The sequence below is a fragment of the Neolamprologus multifasciatus genome, chromosome 22, assembly GCF_963576455.1.
Source record: "Neolamprologus multifasciatus chromosome 22, fNeoMul1.2, whole genome shotgun sequence".
NCBI classification, from domain to species: Eukaryota; Metazoa; Chordata; class Actinopteri; order Cichliformes; family Cichlidae; genus Neolamprologus; species Neolamprologus multifasciatus.
In genome coordinates, this window is record NC_140459.1 from 2,109,985 (window position 1) to 2,132,349 (window position 22,365).

Consider the following 22,365-nt stretch of genomic DNA (forward strand, 5'->3'; position numbering starts at 1 on the left):
AACACAAAGATTCATGAGGCTTGAATGTAGACTCAGCTCACACGGTTCTAATACGGATCCATTCCACAGGATCCTGGAATACCGACGGTCATCGGATGAGCAGCGCTCGATGCTCGGACAGACGTGTGAACGAAAAACGATCAATAAAATCTTTAAATGAATTCTGACGTTGACAGGAAGTCAGCGGAGTGACGCTGAAACTGGAGTGAGCGTGTTCACATTTTCTCGTGTCAGATGAGGAGACGTGACTGTGGTGAACCCACGATAATGTTGACCTTTCATAATAAGAGCGTGTCCTTCAAAGCCGTAAGATGGATCGTTTTGAGTTTTTACTGTTTATCAAAGGTAAAGAGCCAATCACAGCCAATCACAGTCCTTCAGCTGGTCAGCTTTTCTTTTATTTTAATAAAGAACATTAATATCTAAGCAGTTCTCTGAGGTTTAAGGCAGATTATTAACCCTTTAAGACCTACCATAGAACCAAGTCCGCCAGAGCTTATGTTATATGTTTACATGCTGTGGAGCCATTTTTGGGAGCATTTCATGTTGCTATACATCAATACAACCATTACAGCCTAAATTTTAATAACATGTCTGCATTAAGTGCATAGTAATTACATAAATTGCAAAAAAGTGCAATAAACTACAAAAAATTGAAAATCGTTTTTGTTTTTTTAACATATATTTCTAGTTAGAGAAATTTAAGAGGCTTATCCCTCAAAACTGTAAATACAAAAAAGTTGCACAAAATAGTTTCCCACCACAGGAAATTTATTTTGAGTGTCTTCATAGTTTTATTTTTGAAATACACCAATTTTTATACACTGCAGGAAAAACGAAAATAAATATTATAATGCAAATTTGCAAAAAAGCAGCATATGCATCAAAATAAACTATTTCCAGCAGTGCAATATGAGTCCTAAGCATCCCAGAAACCACACAGAAAGTCATAAAGTCAAACATAACTTTTAAAAACACCAGTAATGCGAAAATGACGTCACTTCCGGTTTCGGGCAGGTCATGGCGGACATGCGATAGTTCGCGCTGATGGACGTAGGAAGTGTTACAAACAGCTGATCGGATCGGCAAAGCGTGTTTCTGGAATATTATGTTTTTGTTGCTGCAAGCGCTTTTTATGCAGTTTTTGCAAAACTATATGTGGAAGGAAACTGTGACCGAGGACAAGCTGATGGCATAAGATGTAAGTACAACTCCTCCGGTTTCATATGCAAAAAAAATTATTGCGCTAGCTCACGTGGTTGCAGAGCTACCGGGATTTAAAAATAGTTACGCAAAACAGAGCGTGCTGCTCTGACCGGCTTTAAGGGGTTAAACATGAGGCGACACCAGTCAAAGCGGTCCAGGTTTGACCTTGCTGTGGTTTCTCTGGAAGCTTAAAGTGGAAACGGAAAACAGCTGCCTTCACAGTAAAAGGTTTAAGCTTTAAGAAACTCTTATTTTGAAGGTGAATGTTTGTGCTTTTAAAATGATGATAAGGATTCTGTGCAGTAAATGTGCACACACGTCCTCCTTCAGCACATCCAGCTCCTCTGAGGTCTTCCTCTTTCCGTCCTCTCCACGTGTCCAAACCATCTCAGCCTCGCCTCTCTAACCATGACCCCAAAACTGAGGGATGACCTAAGACTGCTTTTTTAAACTAAAGGAGCATTTAGCCCCAAAAACGACGCCAACAGGCAGAAACAAGCCGGCAGTTTAAAGCGGCGTCACCTTTGAGGCTCAGCAGCCACGTAGAGTCTGAAAAGTCCCGAGTACGAGAATCAGAACCAGTTTTGTGACACGATTCAGTCGATTGAAGCTCAGCTAAAGCTTCACTTGCAAAGGTTCAGTACGCATCACAAAAGAATCACTCACGCTTTAAGGAGCAGCCCTGGTACCGTTCACAAGCCTCGCTCACAAACGCCAATTTAAGCCAAGAAAAATGAAAATGTGAGTATTACGGCACTGAGCCCGCTGAAGGCCACAGTCATCTGGCGTAAGCAGCTTCAGTCATTTGAGAGTTCAGCACTTTGCTCAAGGGAAGTCGAGGAATGAAAACCTGCAGTTAATAGTGATCTGAATTGGTTCTAATTTCAGACTCATTGCAGCTCAACATGTCGTCGCTGAAAGGAAACTCTGGCCTCATTCGCTCTCTCACACTCGCACACACACTCCACATTCTTCATTTGTCTGTTTCCACACGTACGGGGCATACCAGGACCTGTTTGCTTTACTTCCTGAAGCTTTTCAGCGCGCACGTTCCCTTCCTGTTTCTGTAGATTCTTCGATCCCGCTCGCATTCAATCCGTTTCTGTTGACGGACGGATCTTATCGGGGATCCTGCAGCTCAGGTGCACTCTCATCGATCGCGGCGTCGTTTTTCCGACTTTGAATCCCCTGATATTATTTTCATCTTTGCAACAACTTTCCTTCCAAAAGTGTAGACGGGACGGTTTGCTGAGTGGAGGAACGTCTTCATCGCTGCGTCTGAAATGGATTCTTTCATGTGAGACGAATAAGCCTCCGTCGGGGAGTATCGCGTTGAGCGCGTTTCGGTGCGATGGCGGCCTCGGCAGCGGGGTTTGTTGAGAGTTAAGTGTGAGTAATGTCTATTCTGAAGACTCTCCTGATGCTGGGGTACATCAGAGGGCAAAAGTAAAGTAGCTGTACCAATCAGGTTTTAAAAGACAGTGCAGGCTGGATGGATGCATCACCAGCTCTTAAGAGTCTGCAGTCGGGGCACATCATCACGGAGCAATCATCGCTTTTTCCCTGCTGCTTCTGAGTCGTTTTAGGACCGCCGGCTGCTTAAACACGGAGACTATTTCAAAACATATTTGTTGGAGAAAAAAACTATCCAAAGAAAAAGAACATGAAAAACCTTAAACTGCTTTAACAACACTTTATTTTGTCCTTCCAGCTTCTCATTATCAGCCTATCACAGACCATCATTCACACCTACAGCCAATTAAACCAACACACGCGTCTCTGGTCTGTGGGAGGGGCTTCAAATACCCCACTCTGGGCCCGAGCGTCACAATAAGCATTTTTTAACCTGCTTTTTTAAATCTAAAGAGAATCGCGCCAGCAGAGCTGCGGCGGTTCACGGTAGGGCTGCACGATTTTGAATAAAATGAGAATCACGATTCTCTCACGATTTTCTTTTCCAGTATAAATATTTATTGCACTTATTAACTGCACATCAACTTCATAACAGTTGAGACTGAACATAAAAACAATAAATAAACATAAAAACAACAAATGTCTCACGTTTTGTCGTTGCCGCAAAATGTTGTACTGCTTGAACTTCCGTCTCCACCGTTGCTCGACGCTGCGTGTATAGAGCAGGTAGTGCAACAATAGAAAAATAGTTGCGTTTGTCTAGGGTGTTGATCGTTTTCCTAAATCCCTCGTTTTGCACAGTGTTGATGGAGCCATATCTTTGGTCAGGTGATAAGTAACAGCCTCCGTAATTTCTTTGTGCCTGCGGGAGTTCGACGGGTATAGGGAAGCGCTGTATAAGGTTCCCGTTATTGATGTTTGGGCGGTTGACTGGGACGGATTCTCTCCTGTCACTTTCTCGTCATCTCCGTTGTTTTTTCCTGCTAATTTTAGCAGCCAGCTGCTGTATCACGTGGTATAAGGCTCCGCCCATTTGTTGAGCAGGAAGAGTGAGCGCTTGTTTTCATGCAGATTACGTCCCGGATCAAAATGCGGTACAATCGTCGTCTTTTTTCTTTTGTTAAATCGTTGTCATTTGGAAACGAGATCGCACATAAGTATGAATCGAGATCGCGATTTTCTAACGATTAATCGTGCAGCCCTAGTTCACACCGTCACACCTCCGGGCTGAGATACCAAGTAGTGCATCAATATCCAATCACATCGTTCAGCAGCTCCTCGCCATGACTGCAGGCGTCTCCATCGGGAAACTTTACGATTCCTTAAAATGGTTTCACGATGAGCCATTTAAGCAGAAATATTATAGAGATTTTACAAGTAGCGTCCACCTCGACTCATGCAGACAGTTTGTCCCACTCCTCCCACCTGAGCTGCTCTGATTGGTCGGTTGTAGCTCAGAGCAAGTTCGGGGCTCCCGATTTGCAGATTTTCTCAATAAAAGTCTTCAAAGGAGAGCTTTGGTCTCACGGTGCTGCAGCCGTAAACCATTTCCCATTTACACCGAATCCCACAGGATCCAGATTCCTGTGATTCCTGAGGAGCAAATCCAATCGGTGCAAACGTCTCCAAAACTGGAACTTTCTTTTTATCATCCTGCAGGACGGCGTGTGAAAGAAACAGCTGCGCCGCTCGAGTGAAGTGTTTCTGCTGTTATTTAATGGGATAAGAGGGGCTGAGTTATGATATGTAAATAATAATCTTATTACGCTGAGAGCTTCCACATTAAACACCAACACAGAGCAGGCTGAGCTCTGCTGTCTTACCAACTTCAAATAAAAAGAGCTGAATTAATCTAAGAGGCACAGACCTATTCTCACCAGATTTACTGCTGTTATCAATATTATCACCATTATTATCATCGTCTAGGATTCATTTCTAATTCCCAGCAATTTAGGCCAAAACTCGTCTGGGAAATAAAGGGGGGAGCAGCATGTTGGGTGCCAGTTGGCCTCCTGCAAACTGGCAGCAAAGACGCAACAAAATGCAAATAAATCAAAAGAACACCACAGCTGAACGAGGAACACGTCCCACAGGTGATCAGCCCAGCCAACATTCACCGCTTTCTCTTTTTTCACTTGTTTACCAGGTAATAAAAAGACAAACATTTGCTGGAAGACGCCTCATAAGGAGGATAACAGTCATAATGCTGCAATTTATTGTGATATTTTATAGACAAAATGCTTTTTGGATTTATTACAATTGAAAATAAAGGAGCTCTGAATAATTAGTGAGGATTAATTCAATAATTACAGAGATTATTTGATTATCTGAAGATGGGACGGAGCTTTGTTTAAAGGGGAAACATCCCGAGTTTTTTGTTCTGCAGATCTTTGGGTGTCCAACGGTTCTGCACGTTTTTCATTATTTATTAAAAAACAAACAACAGCCAAACACGGTTTTAGCTGCTGGAGTTTTGGGAAAACATGTTACTTCTTCTTCTGCGTTCATGACGTGATCTGCAATCACAGTTTCATCCTCTTGGCCCGACGACGTTTCACAAGCCTGTAGACCTGGTGATTGATTCCTCTTTACTCCGCCCACAACGCGAGTCCGAGGAAGCTCCAGAAGCACCGCACACCATCTTCATTTTCCAACACTGACTAAACAACACGCGGCTCACCGCTGCAGAGGTTAACGGTTCGATTCCCGGGCCACCTCTGCAGACAATGAATGGAATATTTTAAGTAATGCACTATTTTTATGTTGCCCGCCCCCAAACACCAGCGAGCGGTCACGTTCTGTCCAGCTTGCACATGTTTAAGCACGAACAACAGTCTGCAGAGCGGCAGTCGTCTGCAGGCACATACGAACAAACCGCTTCCAGCAGCTCGCTGATGTTCAGGACCGAGACCCGGCCTGGACGGCACCTGGCCCCGCCTCCCTGCATGCAGAGCTACGAGCTCCATGTTCCACCTCAGAGGCGTGCAGACCACTGACGAGGAACCGGTTAATGTTCAGCCCTCCACACCAAGGTGTTCAACTTTAACTGCTTTAACTTTAACCATTATAACCACATGGGAAACAGGCCGACCCGGGGCCAACCCGGGGCCAACCTGACGGTCGACGCTTTGGTTAATAATCCTCCTTCTACTCAGCTCGAGCTAAACGAGCGTGTTGAAAACAACACAGATCCTGATACTGAGATTCAGGCCACGTCCACACGTTTGAAAACACATCGTTTTCTCTCCGTTTTGGCCTCCCGACCACACGGAGACGCCGTTTTCACTCATGGGAAACGCAGCGTTTTGAAAACGCTCTCACAAACGCATAGATGTGGCAGTGTGGACGAAAACAGAGTTTCTAAAACGACGACGCATGTTTGTCGTAATCATGTGACCAGTGAAACTAAGATAGCGGAGGGCGTTACACAGCAGCTGTTTTGTCTGACAGCCCTATTAAAGACTAACAGTCTGTACGCGCTCCTGAGAGCTTTTCTTCAAATTCTTTAACTCTCGCTTTTGTAACTTTGTACTTTTGTGTTACTCGCAGCAGCAACTCCACCTCATTGTGAGTCCATTTATAAAACTCGCCGCTTTTCCTCCACATTCTGCCGCCACGTTTAAAGAGCCGGAAATAAGCGGCAGACGAATCTTCTTGTGTCTCACGCATGCGTAAGCGTTTTTGGCCGTTTTAATGTGGACGCACAACTCTGTGAAAACGACTGAAAACGCTGGTGTGGACGCCGAGCGTTTTTAGACGAAAACGCCGTTTTCAAATCTATCTGGGCGAGTGTGGATGCAGCCTTAAACACCAATCAGCAGCAGCTAGATCTGCTTTGAATGTTTAAAAGAGAAATAAAGACGGGGGGGGTGACAAAGCTGGTGGAGAGCGATGAAGCACAGTCACAGGCTCAAACTGGGCGATGAAGGAGGTGCACCCCGCCCCAGCATGGTCAGAGTCCGTACCTGATAAAACGGCGTGTAAGCGTACGTGTCCGAGCATCATCAGCTCTCGGTTTGAGCGAACGCGTCTGGGCAGCAGAGTTTTTCACTTTGTTGCAGCAGCGCGAGGCTCAGCGGAGGATTTGCTGTCGAACAGAAACAGAGACAAAGAGCAGAAAACGGGCCGACTCGCACAAACGGCCTCGCGCCTGGAAAGTTGCTGGCCGCGACTGCCGAGCAGCTGGGAAGATCAGGAAACGCTGGAAACCGTCGCCGCAGCGCAGAAATTCAAAAACAAAGAAAAGCACTGCTGAAGTTCTGCGGAGCAGGGCAGCGCCTCGCTGCGGCACGAGCCCGCGGCCCCCAGGTGCGAGCGCGAGCAAACATATGAATATCAATGAGGCTGGTGATGGAAAAGGGGAAACTGTGCTCAGCGAGCTTTTTCTGGATAAATGTTTGAAACAAGGTTCAAATTAACAATGCAGAGGCAGGGAGGAGGGGGGGGGGGGCTTCAACAAATCACAGCTCTGGGCTGGGGGGTGGGGTGTGGGGGGGGAGCTAATCTAAGACGTTTTTTTGTCTGATGAGCCCATCAGTGCTGCTGGTCACTCATGTGTTGAGTAATTGAGAAACGCACACACTCTGCAGGCTTTAATGAGAAAATAAGCATTCTTTTCTCCCTTCATGAATAAAAATGACTTCTTGGAGGTTTAAGAAGGAAGAAAGAAGCAAATCTAAATAATATAAGCAGCGGTAACAAACGCACGGCGTCTGTTTTTGAAGTGTTTTCGCTCTAAAAATGAGATAGCCGAAAACAAAAGTGACACCTACTTTCACCGGATGATTGATGGCATAAAACAGAAACAAATTTGGCGACTTCTTTAAAAAGGCTGTTCAGTAAATTATGTCAAAATGACAAAATGACACACTCGCGCACACTCGGCCCTGCATATATTTCAGATAATGCGCTTCCTCGGAAAGAAGGACCTGCAGCGGTTTGGAGAAGATCTCCGGATGAGGAGTTTGATGCAGGTTTGCTCCGCCGCAGCTGCAACCACTTTAACACCGACTCCACCCGCCGGGCCGAGCGTGCGCCCAATCAGATTCTGTCAGTTTTAGCTGTAAACATTCACCGTGGTGTTGCCACCACGAGTTAATGTACAGCTACAAGAACAACTTAAAGCCAGAGGTCACTGGATGTTTCCAGATGTTCGTTCAGCCCAGATGTTGTTACCGACAGCAGCAGCAGGTGTTCTTGCCAGCGTGGACTCTGATTGGAAGATGAGTGAAAACACCATAAACACACATGTTTAAAAGCTCACCTGTTTGACTAATTAGGGGCGTGGCCAGTTTACTGTCAGGTGGATGTTTTGGGGGTGATCATATTATCAGCCTGTCAGTCAGCGCTCATCAGCAGGTTTAGATTTCTGTGATTATACAGTGGAACCCCGACTTACCAATACCCCGTTTGTTACAAAGGCGCTGAACGGCAAGATTTCTGCCCGTGTTACGGCAAAATGCCCGAGTAACGAAATCCACTGGCTCCGATTGGCTGAGCCTACAATGCCCACAATGCTTTCCGAATCATGTGACAACCGCTTGGCTTTCGTAATTGCGCTTCGCTGTTCCAATTGAAGGACGTATTGTTGTTCTAGTTAGCAATTAGCTTGTAGCCTATCGTTCAGCATCGCCTCACTCAAAAGGCGCGATGGGTGCTTCAAATTTTCGTTCGGCCCAGATGTTGTTATCGACAGCAGCAGCAGGTGTTCTTGCCAGCGTGGACTCTGATAGGCAGATGAGTGAACACACTAAAACACATGTTTAAAAGCTCACTCACTGCTCACCTGTTTGACTAATTAGGGGCGTGGCCAGTTTACTGTCAGGTGGATGTTTTGGGGGTGGTTATATTATCAGCCTGTCAGTCAGCGCTCATCAGCAGGTTTAGATTTCTGTGATTGTACAGTGGAACCCCGACTTACGAAGACCCCATTTAACGAAAAATTACGGTGAACGGCAAGAAATCCACTGGCTCTGATTGGCTGAGCCTACAATGCCCACAATGCTTTCCGAATCATGTGACAACCCCTAGGCTTTCGTAATTGCACTTCGCTGTTCCAATTGAAGGACGTATTGTTGTTCTAGTTAGCAATTAGCCTGTAGCTAATTATGGAAGACCCTCGGGAATGAATTAATTTCGGAAGTTTCCACTGTGTTAGCCTTAGCGGCTAACGCTAACGCCGCTCTGTTGTTAATGTGGCTCCTAAAAGCTAACGCTGGAGAGGCCGAACACAAAACTGAGGCTTCAAAACATGGATCCTAAAAACCAGTATGTGTGTGTCGTGGCGGCTACTTCAGGATCTTACATTCAGTCTAACACGGGAACACCCGGGGAACCCTTTAGAGTTATTTTTAGTCCCTCTGTGCCTGAAATAAGAGACGAGGTGAAAGGTCGGGTCTGTAGGGCAGTCACTGGTGACACAGGGCGTATTTAACCCCAAACCTCTCAGCCACACTGGGAGGAAAACGGTAATAATGAAATAACTTTGTTTGCACAGTGATCGTCATTTTCATCGACTGGTTGCTCAGATACAAGTTTCGCATCTCCTGTGACTGCAGCACAAACGTAACCGGGCGGGTTTATCTACATCTAAAATGCTCACACAACGTTTACTTCGTGCTGTGTTTAAGGAAAGAAAACCAGTTTTGACTCAGGACTCGACAAAACATGATCAGATTAAGCCTGAGATGATTTAATCTAATGAATTCACTGGAGGCTAATTCATGGATCTAATGGAGGGAGCACAAGCAGAGAGCCGTCTGCAGCCCTTTAATATTTCCATACTGCAAGCCTTTAGTCTCACTGCACATTGATCTGTGTGCAGCGGGACGAAAAGAAAGTTTCCTGATCAATAAACTGAAGTCGTGCATGTTTGTGTTAGCAGCGTCGCGGCGCTGCTAACGCCCGGGCTGCACGGAGCGGTGACCCGATGGAAACTTTCTGATCAGTCACAGAAAGCGTGTGAACATTTTATTTTGAAATAAACAATTTCTTTTTTCCTCCGTCACGTGACCTCCCTCAGGGGCCGTTTGGGATGCTGTCGACGGAGCAGTGGGCGGGACCGAGCTGCAGGTCGACATTACACTGATTGGCCCAGAGGCAGAGCTGCAGCTCCGGCTCAGAAACAAGGCGACACGTTTGTCAGCGATCGGCTCGCGCTTCATCATCGTCGTCGTCACGTGGAGGACGGGGCGCTGTTTATCAGTCACGTGACTCCCCGCCGGGCCGGACCCACGCCAGCTTTACCGCCCATCCTGCTCCAGACACGAGTGAAGTCTGGTTTATTTTCATGTCACATTAATATTAATTACTTACAGAGCTCACAGCTGACAAGCTCGCCGTCTTTTCTCATCTGGAAAAATAAGTCATTTGCATTTCTCCTTCTTCTCTGGTTCTGTCACGTCTCTGCGGTCTGATTTTCTCCCTGCATACATTATTATATTTTTGGGCGAGCGTCATTAGCATGTACAGTAGACCTCAGAAGAACGAGCCCGCTCTGCTTTCTTGGTTTGACCCATTCCAGTTTTTCCATCGCTGATATTTTTGGAGCGAATCTGCTTTTTTGTGCCAGTTTTCAATATCTGAGAATTTGGCCTCGTCCTGCCAAAAACTTCAAACAATTACAAGTATTCAGTGTTTCCCCCAGTTATTCTTGGCAGTGTGGAAAAGCCTGTGAAGCCGCGTGCAGACCGCAGGAAGCTGCGCTGCTATTAATACTCTGTTCGTGCACTTCTCAGCACTAAATCAGTGTTTTTATATTGATTAACGATCAGACGAGGAAGAGCCTGAGAACAGCCAGTTGGTCGCTGCGCTGCCGATGAAGATGCAGGTCGCTGCTAGCACGTTTCTCCAGGACTTCTTTACCCTCGACCGTCAGAACGGCCTCACTTTTCACTGTTTTCTGGGTTTTCTCTGACTTTTAAACACATCTGTTTTTCCCCTCATGTTTAAAAACCCAAAAACAAACGACTAAATGAGCCACCAGGAGCATCGCAGCAGACGCTGGTAAAAACAGGAGGAAGTTTCTCTTTTTCGGTGCATAAATGCTTCGGTCTTTACAGCTAAACGACTGTTCAGTATTCAAAAATATGATCGTCTCCAGAAACTGCTCATTAGAGATGCACAAATCGTGACATTCTACAACAGAACAGATGTTTAAAATAAAAATTTAGTTGGTTTTGGTTTGGTTTTTAGCATTTCTGACACAATAGATAAAAATAAATAAAACACAAAACTGACTTGAATAAATGTCGTCTAATCTGCGGGGCGATATTTGCAGATTCATTTGCAGTTTATTGCTTATGTCTGAATCTACCAACGATCGAGCCAATATTGTCCAACACACCAGTGAATCCTTAACCCTTTAAGACCTACCATAGAACCAAGTCCACCAGAGCTTATATTATATGTTTACATGCTGTGGAGCCATTTTTGGGAGCATTTCAAGTTGCTATACATCAATACAACCATTATAGCCCAGATTTTAATAATATGTCTGCATTAAGTGCATAGTAATTACATAAATTGCAAAAAAGTGCAATAAACTACAAAAAAATTGAAAATCGTTTTTGTTTTTTTAACATATATTTCTAGTTAGAGAAATTTAAGAGGCTTATCCCTCAAAACTGTAAATACAAAAAAGTTGCACAAAATAGTTTCCCACCACAGGAAATTTATTTTGAGTGTCTTCATAGTTTTATTTTTGAAATACACCAATTTTTATATACTGCAGGAAAAACGAAAATAAATATTATAATGCAAATTTTCAAAAAAGCAGCATATGCATCAAAATAAACTATTTCCAGCAGTGCAATATGAGTCCTAAGCATCCCAGAAACCACACAGAAAGTCATAAAGTCAAAGATAACTTTTAAAAACACCAGTATAGGCTCATGAGGCCCTGATGGTAAAAAACTACATTTCTGCAAAATGACGTCACTTCCGGTTTCGGGCAGGTCATGGTGGACATGCGAAAGTTCTCGCTGATGGACGTAGGAAGTGTTATGAACAGTTGATCAGATCAGCAAAGCGTGTTTCTGGAATATTATGTTTTTGTTGCTGCAAGTGCTTTTTATGCAGTTTTTGCAAAACTATATGTGGAAGGAAACTGTGACCGAGGACAAGCTGATGGCAGAAGATGTAAGTACAACTCCTCCGGTTTCATATGCAAAAAAAATTATTGCGCTAGCTCACGTGGTTGCAGAGCTACTGGGATTTAAAAGTAGTTACGCAAAACGGAGCGTGCTGCTCCGACCGGTTTTAAAGGGTTAACATCCAGCTGTTACAGAGTCATCAGTAGGTAAGACTTGGTCGCAAGTTTTTAGATTTGCCAACACAGGCACTCGAATAACGCACCCTCCACCAAAGCCTGTGTGTAATTTCACAGTTTTAAATCAACATATTCAGATCAGCATCTAAACGGCACGTCTTCCTCCTCTGCTGAATCTTCATCGTTCCACCGAGTGTCCAAAAATTCAGCTTGACGAACTCAGAGAAAATCTGCTAAAACAGACAAAAGAAGCTGTGCTGATCACACAGCTTTACCGAGGCAGGAGCAGAGGTGCAGGAATGAAAGAGGCAAATAAATAATCAATAGATATATTTTCAGCCCTGTCTGCACCACACAGGTGTCGGAGACAGCTTACATCTCTATGCAGCTTCAGCTCTGAGCCGCCGGTGCAGCTCTGCACGCTCGACAGGCCTTTTTAAAAGTTATCCTGTAAAATAAAAAAGACCTTTCGTACGATGAGTTCATTAGACACATCAGACTTGGTCTGGGTGATATTAAATCAGTAATATCAGGGTTATCCTGGCTCAAACTGGGCCTTTGGGGGGACTATACACATAAGAACAATCAGTATGCGTTTGGTTATAGCGACGAATGAATGAAAGGCGATGAAAGCCCGCTCGAAAAAGTCTGGTTAAAGTATTTTTATTACAGTCCTCATGATTTTCCTTTGGGGGAAGACCAAAACCAAAGCCTCTGAATATCATCAGTGACTTTGAGCTGAATCATGCAGGATAACCCTGCTTCCACTGCTCTGAATCACTGACCGCATCTCGCTAGTCTTCAGTCATTGACGAATGCCGGCCGTTTACTCATTGACGAGCGCTGGCCGTCTCTCAGAGGTCGGGGGTTTCAGGCCGGATGAACAATGAGGACGTCGCCGTGAAAACAGTGAAAGAAACGTCAGCGGCGCTGCTGTAAGAAGACCGCCAGAGAAAAACACTCACAAATCAACGTTTTCTTTCATTAGCACCAGAAAAAGACACTTCTCAGCCACTTCACAACATGGACGACTCCTCCGAAAAAAACCTTTATGTAGTCGAGCGACCAACAAGGTCGTCGGCAGAATGGAAATAAAGCACCAATTACACACGGCCCTCCACAGAGACAATACACCGGAGGTCAACTCTGTAACAAAGTTGACTCAAAGCATTGTGCCTAAAGGATGTTTTCATTTCTGTGACAAGGCCGCCTTGAGGTTTCCTGGATTCGGCGCAGGTGAAAGTAATTCAGCTCACACCTTTTAATATTTCTTCAATTGCCTTTCAAAAAAAGAAAAGGAAAAAAAAACTGCCACTAATAAGCGCCACTCTGAGCAGACGGCGCTAAAAGCACCGACTGCAGCGAGAAGTGGATGTGACTGAGAACCCGACGGACGCGTGTTTGATCACATGTGGACAAAACACACACCAACTCAACAACAGCGCACGGGTAAGAGTCTCGATACAAACACAACAACGAGTCTGTTCCTGCCGCAGACGCTGAGACGCTGGCTCGTTTTAACGTAACGTAATTAAAAGTGTTTTTCTAATTAGATCAAAATGATCAAAACCTTGAAGACATCTGGAAAATTCAAGCAAGAAGTCAAGCGAGCAGCGGGCTCTTTTTCCTCATTGGCGTATACGAAATTCAACATTTTTTAGCAACCACAGGAGTCGCCCCCTGCTGGCTGTTTGAAAGTATGCAGGTTTAAGACTCTTTCACGCTGTAATGCAGTTTTCCTGCCTGGTTACACACTGAAGACTAAATACTGTGGAAATACTGTAGATGTTATTTGAGAGCACGCTCACTGACGTGAGCACACACTTTGAACCCCAGCTGCTGCAGGTAGCTAGTTTAGATTTTGTGTAAAAGCAGTTATTAATTTTAAGTAGTCCGCATATTTCTAATTTTACTGGATCTAACGTGTTAGTGTTGGTAGGAAATGCACCTCTGACCAGTTTCTCAGCTACCATTAAACACTAGAACAGAAGAACAACACACGATGTTGGATTGGTAAAATGTAGGATAATACAGCGGGGGAGGAATCTTTGAGGAACAGCCAAACTCTTCCCAGTGGTCACGTCGTCTTTCAGATAAATTAGTAACCACTCTTTCCCAAAATATCCTGCATTTCTGAGGCCAAAAGTGGCGAGCCTGGTTTAAACCTTTGAATACTGAATACTAGGGGTGGGGAAAAAATGGATACTGTGTAGCATGGTGATATTTTGTTTGCTACTAATGTATCGATACAGGGACAGCAGAAATCGATACTTTGTTACAAAAAGGTTTTTGTGCTCCGACTTCAGAGCATGTTGATGTTGAACTGTCCAAATGTGACAGTTTACTTATTTTAATTTAAGACATGTTTTATTTTAATTAAGTTTAAACTTTTTTATTTAATGTAAAATTATATTTTGTTTTAATTGACTTTCAAATTCTTCAGTTGCTGAAGGGGCTGCATAGTTTTCATAAACTGCATAGTTCAGAATAGCTATAATTGTACCAGATGGTTGATTCAGTTAAGTTGGACTAGACTGTAATACAAACCGTTCAGTTTGTCAACAATCAAACTGAAATGAGAGAAAGACTGAGTGTGAGACTTTGATATTAGAGAAAATGATGATTGATAAAGTTTACCTTTATGTACAGAATCTGAATATCGCAAAATATTTTTAAAAATTGCAATAATATCGTATCGTGGGATGTATGGTGATTCCCACCTCTACTGAATACGGAGCTGCAGGACAAAAGGGACAAAAGTTCTTTGGTACCGAAAGCCTTCAGGGCCTCAATTCACCTGTGCATTGGTTCATTCAGAGAGCTCAAACGCCAAACTGCAGTGAAACCTTCAGCCATTGTCTCTGTCTGATTGGTGGCAAGTATTTAGATGACCAGTCATCACCGAGCAGGATTGAATGGAAGCAGGTAAACGGCCCATGTTTAGAGCAGAAGACAGAACAAATACAGGACAGCTTTGCTTCTTTGTAGCTTTGCAAACATGTGATTGTTTCACAGAACAGGAAGTCTTAGCACAGACAGCCCAGAAAAAATGGCCACCAGACACTAAATAACCCGACTTTAGTCAGCGAATTTCCAGCTTTATGGGGCAAAGCTGGAAGCCCAAGCACAGCATGACATTTCCTTACATCCTCGGTACATGTCAGCTGAATATGCAGGTATGATCAAGCTGCACCGAGCAATTATCGACCAATGAATCAGCCTGGCTGCTTTGTCAGTTTAGCTCTAACAGCTACACAAGCTTCACCGTCTGCAGGTGATTTACAAGATCAGGAGACGTAAAAAGATGTGTTTCCTGAGGGAAAGCAGGTGTAAAAATGGACTTAAGTTGTGAAAATGAGCACCCGCGAGTTCAAAGGTAGGAATTAATGTTTTACTAAAGTAGCAGGTCTGAGCTGAAAAATGACCGTATTTGGCTGGAAGCCTTTCCACAGCTGGAACAAACAGCAGTGGGACTTTTCACACACACAACTTTTAAAAAATACATTTCATGGCGAGTAATGAAAGCCTTCACTGCAGCGCACGAATGTTTGCACGGCAGAGAAAGACTGCAAAAATATCACTTTTAATTTCTGTACGAGAGAAAAAAAATTACCAAGACACAAAATCCTTGGGCGAGATTTCCGCTTTAGCACCAAGAAATAGGGAATAAAAGATTATTAAAGCAGCGAAGAGTGAAAAGAAGGAGCTTCATCTCTGGTCTGGAGCTAAATCTGATCGAATGGGGATCCCGGTGCTCGCGCGCACAAACTTCAACCTCTGAAAAGCCTCCAAGTCGACGTGGAACGTGGGTTTGATCCAACAGCAGCAGCAGCAGCAGCGCACATCCAATGCACCCGCTGTGTGTGTGCGTGTGTGTGTGCGCTTCCCTGTGAAGAGCTCCAGCAGTGAGGCAGGAGTGGACAGTAACACACACACACGCAGTGACTCACAGAAAATCACCCCCACTTCACTCACTCACGCACACCCTGGCATGCTCGTACTCTTTCCCAAACACACACACACCCTCTTACTATTTCATAAAGCACCCAAACTACAAATGTGTGTGCGCCATAAGAGCAAAAAAGGAGTGACTGAATGTGTGTGTGCAAAGATGCAGCTGTCATGCATGCTTTCTGCATGTGTGTGTGTGCATGTGCGTGAAATAAATAGCAGTTTGACAGAGCGACAAAGAGTGCTGCATAGTGTGTGTGTGAGCTGTCACGACTGAATGCCACTGAGGGCAACACACACACACAGACACACACAGAAAGGGGTCCTTTTCTATCGCTACGAATAATGAAAACACACGAGTGGAGCAGCAATTTTCTGCAATAAAAAACCAATGATGTGAGCAGTGCAAACGGTGAAATAAAGCACACTATGGCTGCGTGTGTGTGTGTGCGTGTGGGGGGGGATTGGGGTGACAGGTCAGGTGGCAACAGCAAATCACAGCTGCACTTCCCAGGAAGCGGCAAAATGTGTGTGTCAAAGAGAAAAAGCAGCGTGTCAGGGCAGGAAGAGGAAAAGCAAAAGTGTGTGTGCGCGTGTGTGTGAGAGACGCGAGAGTAGTAGTGAGGAAGGGAAAGCGCACCAAAGCTGCGTGCTGTGTGTGCGCCCGTGTGTGTGTGTTGGCGTTTGTGACAAATAAATAGCAGCCAGAGAGCAAGCGAGCGTGCTCTGATTCGGAGACTGGCAGCATGACTGACTGATCCCTGCATCCATATCATAGGATTAAAAAGCCTGACACGGCGCAGATACAATAGCGGCAAAATATGAGACAAAAAAAGTCGGTCAATGGAAAAGGAAATGTGATTATGAACCAGAACAGGCGAGAGGGAGATAATATTAAAAAAAGAAAAGGAAAAAAATCCTGACACACTTTCAGCGGGAGCGCACGGTGCAGCGGCGGGGAGGAGGTGGATTTTAAGGCTGTCACCGGGCAGTATAGAGGAAGGAGGAAGAGGAGGAGCCGCTGCCAAATACGAGCCTCTCCAATGATTTCCAAGAGCCAAGACACACTTCAGTCACACTGTCAGGGATGTGGTGGAGGGTGAAACCTGCCCAAATTCAGTTTACACACCTGTTCGCCTAAGCCTGACAGAAATCTTCCTCCTGTACGTCCTTCAGACTGCAGGGAGTCACATGAGGACAGCAGGGAAAGCTGCAAAACAAACACAACTACGCCTTTTTAGAGATATTTTCTCAACTGAAGGGGGGCCATAGGCGGGGGGAAGGGGGTCACAGGTCAAAATGCCTTTTTAATTTCCAACCACGTCACCGCGTTAGGTCTGAAGCGGCATGCGAGCCGGCTGCATCTAATTATTCATGATTTTATGTAACAGGGCTCGGGGTAGGAAATTAGGTCGGGGAACATCGTGAACACAAGCTGGGCGAACTTGGAGAAGTTTGACTACAAGAAGAAGGAACAGCTGCCACGTCCACGGGCGTACGCGGGACTTTTTTAGAATGGGGGGGCACAAAGGAAATAAAAATATTTCACACTCGTGTTCAGTCCTGAGCCGTGATACAGACTTTTATTTTAAAGGAAGAAAACTAGTGTGTAAAGAAGCAAAACAAGTATGAAAAGCCTTAAATTACACTGCAAAATATACTCCAAGTGCCTGCATACAGACTGAACGACGTGCATCATAATATTAGATCATAATGGTGTGCAGACTTTACTTTAATGTTGCAGCTGGATATGATTTTCTGTACCTTTATGCTGCCGAGGGGTGTTATTCAAAATATTATAGCACCAAATATGAGTAGATTTATATTTTTTAAATCTGCAGCAGCCCTCTAAAGCTTTAAAACAAAGCCTAGAGCACAAAGTGCAACACAAGCATCCAAAATATAGCTGTTTGGTTTGGTTTTATATAAAACCCACCAACAAACATCTTTCTTTAAAAAAAATACAGTATTTTTTATGTGTGGTTTAATTTTCCCAAGCTTACAATTAATTTTTAATAATCAAACATCCCAATTTTCTGTCAACTAAGGTTAAAAAGGGAACTCTGTGCCTTGATTGCAAGTGCGGTAAATCCTGCAAAGGCTCATTCTGAGATTTTTTTTAAGGAGAAATCGTTAAATAAATTGAAAGTTTATTAAATGTGCACTCAAGTAAAGTATCTGAGTAAATGCACTAAGTTACATTAGACCGCAGGACCTGTGGGGGCGAGGCACTGATATTTGAGGGGGGGCTGGTGCCACCCCACGCCCCTCATGTGGATACCCTCCTGGCAGTGTCACATACGGGCATGCAGGCAGTCCCGGTGAGTAAACGGGCGCTAATAACGCCGGTTTCCCTGCACGGTCGGGCGGCAGCAGTGACCCAGTCTGTACGGCACAGCAAACACACGGCGCTGGATGTAAATACACCGAGCGCGAATTTGCAAAATTATGCAAAAAAAACGCACACATTTCTGCTTAACCGGAGTAAAAGCAGCTCAATATCAACGCGGATCCTTATAAATGCAGTTTAAAAACACAATTGTGCAAAAAGAACAAACACTGACGGCGTTTCCCGTGGAAAAGCCGAGCGCTGTGGATTCTGGCAGCCTGAAACCAGTAGAAAACCAGTCTGCCATTAACTGGCACGAAGTCAGCGTCTGTCCACCAAACAGGCAACCCGTCCTCGGAACCGGCCCGGCCCAAAAGCCCCTCTTAAACTACTTCAGCCTCACATTTGAACACGTTTAAAGCACCGAGCGGAAAACTGTTTAATACCAAAGTAAACGGCAGTTCGCTTCAACCTGCGACCGCCAAACAGTTCGCTCATCGGCGGTGAAAACAGCCCGAAAAGACGATCTAACGGTAAAGACAGTTCGGTGAAAGCCAAGTAAAAAGCGGAAAAGCTGGGAAAGTGTCGGTAAAGCAGCGGGAAGCGGCTCTCCGCAAACAGGCAGCGTGTTTCAGTGCAGCCCGCTGACGGCGGCTTCACCTCAGATGACCCAACCAGCCAGACTGGCTGTCTGCTAGCTAGCCCCGTTTGAACCTAACCTACAGCGGGCAACAACAACACTTGAGCCGACTCTTTAACCGCACTGTCATCGGCTCCGCGGAGACCGAGGCGCCGACAAAAAGCGGATTTATCCTCCACTCGGGTCCGCGGAGCAACGCTGTAACTCGGAGGGGAAGACGGGAGAGAGGAGGGGGAGAGGGAGGCAGCCAAAACAAATGCGTTTCCCGACATGAAAGCACAACATCCAGAGACGGGCAGCCACGTTTCCCGCTGCTGTGTGCGGGGAACGGCTAAAGCTAAAGCTCTTAGCTCCGCCGGGTCGCCCGTCATTAGCAGGGGCTAACTGGCTAACGGCTAGCCCCAATGGCTAATAAATTTATTATGTGCACTTTCACCGGAGGTGGAGGGGGGACGGCAAAAGTTGGCTACTAGAAAAAAAAAAAACAACGCGAACCGGGTGACATTCACTTGTCTCACAACTATCCTCAAATACACCCGGAGAGCAGTCACCCCGCAACTAAAGTTACCTGACAGCCAGGTGTCTAAGTATTTCCATCCCAGCCGGGCTGCCGAGGAGATCCGCGGGGTGAGAGCGCCGTGGTTCCCACTCCGAGAGGCTGTGATGGAGGGGGACGGTCGCTAGCAGCAGCCGCAGCAGCAGCAGCAGCCTGGGCAGAGAGAGGGAGCCAGGCGGCTAGTCTGCCTGCAACCAACCCGCTTTAATAACTTCACTTTTGCGGTCACTTTGGTCAAAATTTATCCCCGCGAGTAAAAAAACGAGAAGTTTCCCTCGTGTCCTACCTGTGTGGAGTCGGTGGCTGCACGGTGCGACAGGCTGGAAGTTGATTATTCCCAGAGATCCAGAGTGGAGCGGTGCGGGGCGCATATAGCTAGCGCTGGGTACAGTAAAGATTGTAGCATAGCTAACCTAAAGACAACAGTAGAGAGGAGAAAAAAAAGCCTGCTCGTTGCTCATAGGGGGGATCGACGACAAAAACCACATGATCTTTTACGTCAGCATATATTTGCATAGGATGCCAAATTTATGTTCGGTGTCCATGTGACGTGAAAATGTACAGAAAAGTTGGACCGCGACGCTGCCGGACTCTGGCACGGCGGAGAGGCGCGACCACGCGGCGGCCATGCACCCCCCGAGCGTGCCCCCCTCCTGCAGCGGCTCAGCCTCAGCACCCCGGCAGCAGGCAGGCACCACCTATACATCCACACACACGCTCTCACACACACACTCACACACCTGTGGTCCTCTGCACCGACTTTATTCTCATTTTAATCCACTTTCCTGCACTCTTACCCTCACACCCGCTCACACACACCATCGCCGGACTCGTTCGCGTCTCGTGTGTGACCTGTTCGTGATTGTGACACCGTGCAGCTCTGATCTCTGTGAATTCTCCTAAACTCGGAGAAAATGTTGCAAAAGTTCGCTTTCATGAACCCACGACATGCAAATAAAAATGTAAAATCTAAAATAAAAGCGATGCGAGCGGGAACAAAACCCACGGCGCTCGGGTGTTTCTGTGACACCTGTTTGATCCTGGAGCTGACCCGCTCACAGCACCGTGCTCACGTGCGGCTGGAGCATCAGCACCCACCTGTTCAACCTGGGCTCATTTACAGGGAGTTTCGGTGGGATCAGGAGGGCGAGAGTGCGTGGGAGTGGAAGGAAAGGTTTATCCACGATCACCAGACTGCATCGCGCTCGTGCATTTTGATAAATGGGCTTGTGGTACCTGATCAGATGCAATAAACGTGGAGACGAACCCTCGCGCTTGTGCGAAAACGTGACGGACAGCGACACCAACAGGCGGGTTTAGGAAGCGCACCCTGCCCTGCTCCCACCGGTGGTTACGTGTAGGTGAGTTATGCGATCGGTTTATGAGGACTTGGGTGATTTAGTGACCTTTGACCTCTGTGATAATATGTGCAACGTCACCAATCAAACATCTCGAGTGTAAGTTTATGATCGGCTCTGATTCCTGGCTCCTTATCAGTGCTGATAAAACCATTTTAATGCCAAATCTCAGTCTGTTCACTTAAAACAGAAAGAAAGAGCGTGGCTGCTTCTCAGGCTTAAAGAACAAATTATTAACGCTTTCTTATCCATAAGGTCAAAGGTCAAGTATAAAAAAGCAGCTGCAGGAGAAACTGAATTCTAATGTCTTTGATGTTCATTTATTTTGTTTATTTAATTTTCGATTTTCATCATTTTCTTGAATTACTCGACCTTTTAATATACAGCATGTTTCTTGTTAATTAGCATTTTTAACAGTTTTATAGTTTTTTTATAATTTAAAAATTATTACACCTTACTTTGCATTTCTCATGAATTGATCATTTAAATGATCAGCCTCTCAGGCCTCTGCAGAGATGAATTTCTATGTTTTATTCAACCCATTCATGCAATTTTATTTCTTTTTATTTTATTTTTCTGGCTATATCTTAATATTAAACATCCATCATATATCAGATCCTCTATTCCTTGTGAATTTCTGTGATTTTATTATATTTTACTTCCATTGTTTAAATATATTTTGGCTTTTTTAGCCTTTATTAGACCACGATAGGGGAGAAAATTCAGGAAAACTGGGAGAAAGACACTAATTAAATGGCCTCAGCGCAGAGTTGAACCCATGACTCTGCTTTATGGCAGATGGATACCTGCACTACCCAGAGAACTAGAACATTTATGATTAGCTCACATTTTTATCTGTGTTTTAATATCATGAATTAGTATCTCAGTATCAGCTCGTGCCTGTGAATACTGTGGGCATGATGAATAAATAAAGTTTGATTGATGCGCTGCCCTGCAAAAGGTGGACTTTCTCTTACAACAGGTGTATTTCAGTTTATTTCATTTTTATCACAGCCAACGTCTTAGTAAATATAGATGGTTAATTAGGGAGGAATGTCTGTTTGTTTAGCTGAATGAAGTGAAATCTGAGCCCAGGTGATTGTCAGTAAATGCATCGCCCCCGATATGCCCGGACGTGCACGTCAGCCGGTTTCTTAACTAACCCTGGCCCCGTTCAGTCCTCTCTGGTGAAGGGCTGCAGCTGCAGCCTGCCGGTCGGGTTGTTATCAAACCTCACATTCCCTGTGCCGTGAAGTACGCTGCTTATTTCGCGGCCCCGCCCCCTTTTCTGCTGTGTCGTTCGGATGCATTTAAGGACGAGCTGCTGGAAATGATAGAGGGCCTTCAGAGCAGGATCGATGCCGCAGCCTGCGCCATCTTCTGCAACTGGAAGCTCTCGCCAGCGTCTCCAGAATACACAATCAGGTAATGTTGCCAGGCAAAAGTGCCAGCTCTAACCAATAAGCAGAGTTTTGGTCAACATTGCTTAGCAACAAAAGTTAAAAACTGAACCAGTCAAGGCTCAAAATAGTCTTTAAAATAGTAATCAAGCACCGTCAGTGTCACAAATTTCAGCAGATAAAAAGCTTTGGAGACAAGAGTCGTCCGGCTGGAACATCAAATAACAGGAAACGTTTGTCTCCT

At 45.2% G+C, this 22,365-nt stretch overlaps 1 protein-coding gene and 1 long non-coding RNA gene across 7 annotated transcripts in view; one reads left to right on the forward strand and one right to left on the reverse strand.

The window, feature by feature from the left end:
- LOC146492542 (zinc fingers and homeoboxes protein 2-like) overlaps positions 1–19,971 on the reverse strand; it is a 144,432-nt gene extending 124,461 nt beyond the window's left edge. Inside the window, exons 1-2 of one of the 6 annotated variants that reach the window (XM_085149192.1) lie at positions 19,650–19,953; positions 16,968–17,048 (exon numbers count right to left, since the gene is read on the reverse strand). The gene's annotated coding sequence lies outside the window, so the exon portion shown is untranslated. Of the gene's footprint in view, positions 1–16,967; positions 17,049–19,375; positions 19,552–19,649 lie in introns of all 6 variants that reach the window. The other 5 variants (XM_085149191.1, XM_085149189.1, XR_014872036.1 and 2 more) reach the window with 5 other exon arrangements.
- A 575-nt stretch (positions 19,972–20,546) lies between these two features.
- LOC146492543 (uncharacterized) overlaps positions 20,547–22,365 on the forward strand; it is a 10,142-nt gene continuing 8,323 nt past the window's right edge. Inside the window, exon 1 of the long non-coding RNA XR_014872058.1 lies at positions 20,547–22,146. This is a non-coding gene — a long non-coding RNA (uncharacterized LOC146492543). The remainder of the gene's footprint in view (positions 22,147–22,365) is intronic.